The 3,815-nt window shown below is 39.6% G+C and overlaps 1 pseudogene; it reads right to left on the reverse strand.

Moving 5' to 3' along the window:
• Nucleotides 1-2,092: 2,092 nt before the first annotated feature.
• LOC148932537 (protein NRT1/ PTR FAMILY 5.5-like) lies at nucleotides 2,093-3,287 on the reverse strand (annotated as a pseudogene).
• Between the last annotated feature and the right edge of the window lie 528 nt (nucleotides 3,288-3,815).

Consider the following 3,815-nt stretch of genomic DNA (forward strand, 5'->3'; position numbering starts at 1 on the left):
GGCAATCTTGATAAACGGACGTACTGGCTAGGAAGGAAAAGGGGGGCGGTAGAAGTTCGAGGCTGCTTACAGCCGGATTGAACTCAAACTTAAAGGGAAGAATGGTTGAAAATATGGCCTATTCAATGTGTTTTAATGTGTTTTCGTTTATGTGTAATTTTTCTTTTAGTGTTTTTTCTATTTGCGTCAAGGTTTTTAGAGTGTTGCGTCTTTTGTTCTTTTTAGTTTAGATCGGTCAGGGGAGGTAACCAGGCTTGCGAACTCAACTCACTATTTTTATTTGGCTTGTTTCTTCATACTTGAGGACAAGTATGTGTTAAGTGTGAGCAGTTTGATGAGTCTCGTTCTAAGCCTTGGTTACTGGTCAGTATAACGTGCTTTATTGGATAATATCTGCAAAATAGTTGCTAAAGTGTGCAGGTTGAGGTACTAAATCAGGAGGAAAGGATCAGAAGAAATTCGAGTGAAAAAGCAGCAAAAAGTGTGCAACTGGCCAATATGAGCAGAAAAAGTGCAAAGTGGCAATTATGGGCAGAAAAGGTGCAAACTGGCCAAGATGGATGCTACGGAACTGGACACGAGAAGGAAGGACTTGCTTGGAACAATCAACTACTAAAGAGGGGCAAAATTGTCATTTCGCATGAAGAGGCAACCCTAAAAGTTAGAGCAATCCACCCTATAAATAGGAGTTGAACATAAGGAGGAATCACTTTTATCATCACTTTGAGAACACTTTGTGGGAGAATAGCTCCATTAGCTCTAAGTTCCACTCTCTAAATGCAGCAGCCTGCCATGAAGATTCCGGCCACCAGCCGGCGGGGAGTCATCATGCCTGAATCATTCCAGCCGCCGTAGTCCAGTTCCAGTTTCAGAAGAAGCCATCTGCCATTTACATGCTTTCTTTTAATGCTTTCTTAGTTTAATAACTTGTTTTACTTGCATTTGTCTCGGATTTTAGTAGTTAATCTGTTTGAAGCATCTTTTGGTTTGAATGTTTGAATGAAGTTAAGTTTTTATGGTTTTATTTGAGTTTCAGCTTTGTTATTGCTTTAAATCTCTCTAGTTAGCTAGATCTGGTAAACATGGTAGTTTTATCTTGATTTCTGTTGCTTAAGTTCTTGAATCTACCTAGCTAAGTTAGATCTAATCTTTCCTTAAGTGTTTACAAGTTTTAATCGATTTAAATCTCTCAAAAATGCATGGAATTCGTTTATACTTGTTTCTGTTACCTTGTCCTATTGACCAGTATGCGTAAATTTCAGTTTTTCTTGCTTTCGTTCTCAATTTCAAGTTAAATATTGCATTTACGAATTTTTGAACTTGAGCATTCATCAATGGAGTTTGTTAGATCTGGTTAGTTTAGCTTGGTGAAGAAGAAAATGTCACAATCAAAGATATGTTGCTTTTGTTACTTTTTGCTTTTGTACTTGCACTTTTTTCAGCTTTTCTGCAAACCCAGCAGCCAGTCTGCCAGCATGTCCTTTGATTCCCTTTACCTTTTGTCTAGCCATTTTTAGTAAGTTTCGTCTAGTAGCTTCTCATATGCATAACTAGGTGTCCAACTTTCACATTGACGTACACATCCAATAGCATTAAGCATTTAGTTACCTACTGGTCAGTATAGGTAGAGTCTCATTTTAATTTTACGCCTAGGTAGAACTCAACCCCAAAAGCGTGGTAGCTAACCAACCCTTCCAAAATGTCTTTGCAATTGCACTTCGCCTACATCCATCTCTGTGGGATCGACCCTTACTCCACTATACTAGCCAATAGAAGTGGGTTGAGGTATTTTTGTTGACAAGAGGTTTTAGGCACAGACGCAACGACACAGCTAGGTCTAGGGACACTCCTGGCCAGTTGACACGCACACACAAGAATCGCCGCCAATAAAAACCTCGTCTTGTCAATCATCTCAACTTCTAAACAATACAATAAATCTTGTATTTGGATGGGTTTGTTTGGCAAATAAATAGAGCAAAGTTCGAATCAATATTGAAGTGTAGAATATACATTAAGCTTTGTAGTCTCTGTTCTAGATCGACAATTCCTTCATTATATTTAAAACAACAATAATAATCATAGTCGTCCTAAATTATTTGTAGTGACGCAATACAAGCTCTAATGCACTGCCTTTGTTAATCCACCACAGTTCTGTGCCATTTTCTTCAAATCGTTTTCTTCTAATGCGCTCCAACAGTACTCGCTTAACCCTGATAAAGTTATCGCAAGCCACGAAGATGTATGCAATAAGATAAAAACTACACAGAGTCATCAAGACCCAATAATACCGACGACTCTGGTTCAATGTGAATTGAAACCAGTTCTTCCCACTTCCCGCTTCGCTTACTTCTCCGACAACATAAACCGAACGCGCTGTGAACAAGAATCCCAAACCAGTAACCGCATCCACCACACAATCTTGGTACTTGTTCATCGACTTGGGAGCCCCACTCTCAAAGAAGGCGGAGATGCTGCATTCCAAAAACGGCTCCACCGCGCCAGCAAATCAGCCACGCAGCGCTCATGGGAACCTTGCCATCATCGGGGAGGTCGAGTAGATCATTCCATCTGAGCACGTGAACCCACACGGATAAAAGGGCACTATTAATACCACTTGGTATTGCTCCATTGAAGATTCATCTTCATCTAGGCTACTGATCTGACCATGCCGTACTTTCCAAGGGCGATATACACCAGCAACAACTTGAAAGGAGGCTTCCACTATCCGATATTGAAGTTCATATAAAGTAAGTGTTTGCGGTTGAGGATACAATGCCGCACATGATGAAGCAGCTCAGGATTGGAAGCACACGGATTACGGCTTTTGCTGATTCAACTTCTGATACCGAGCAAAGCTTCCATGATGCGCTTCTTGTTCTATCCTCATCGGGCATTACTCATTCATTACTTACAATCAATTCAAATTTATTACTCAAAAATGAACTTGTATCATAGTTATAATACTGACCCGAGAATATGAGTAGGAGATAACGATTGAAATTCCTCGCCATCTACACGGTGAAGCTGGGTATCATCATCATTAGGAAATGGCTGGTTGATCTTGAAAGTAGCAAAATCAGTTACGGGGCTTGGGCTTCTCTCTGATTCTGGTTTGGGCTTTTTTATCAAGAAAAATAAGGTTGCTAAAATCGTCCAAAAAGAAGATACCATTTTTTAATATATGGAAATGCAAAAATCACAACCACTTGCGTACAAAAGAACTGTCTATACATGTAACATATTATTCGCCACCAATTCAGCGTTTGCCGATCTTCCGTCTCAGTCATTTGAGCCTGTTCATCGATGAATGGTGCTGGATCGTTGACACTAGAATTTCTCTTGGTTCGATTGAGATAATGGTTGTATAGTCTCTGTTTTAGGAGCTGTTATGGAGGTGAGTTTGCAGGGAGATAAATTAATTCTTGGATAGATTTGAAAATGGTTCAACTTACAAAAGACTCTCCATCTCTACCAATTAAAGATGGAATACGAAACACCTTTTCTAGGAAATGAAAACACATGCTAGAGAATTAATGACTAGTGTCATAATCAGCCAACCTACTAATGACACTCTAAACAAAAAGCATAATTAAACTTTTTTCTGCTGCACATTAACTACAGTTCTCCCTCTTAATGTGCTGCTCCATGACACCAAGAAGTTCTCTGAACTTGAAAAACTTTTCCTTTGGAAGTGCTTTGGTGAAGATGTCTGCCACTTGATCTTCGGACTTGCAAAATGTGATCTGAACTTCACCTTCTTCAATGGCTTCTCGGATGAAATGATATTTGATGTTGATGTGTCGAGTGCGGCTATG

Source organism: Salvia hispanica, chromosome 2, assembly GCF_029641045.1.
Source record: "Salvia hispanica isolate PSC_SH4W2 chromosome 2, Shi_PSC_v1, whole genome shotgun sequence".
In the NCBI taxonomy this organism is placed as follows: Eukaryota; Viridiplantae; Streptophyta; class Magnoliopsida; order Lamiales; family Lamiaceae; genus Salvia; species Salvia hispanica.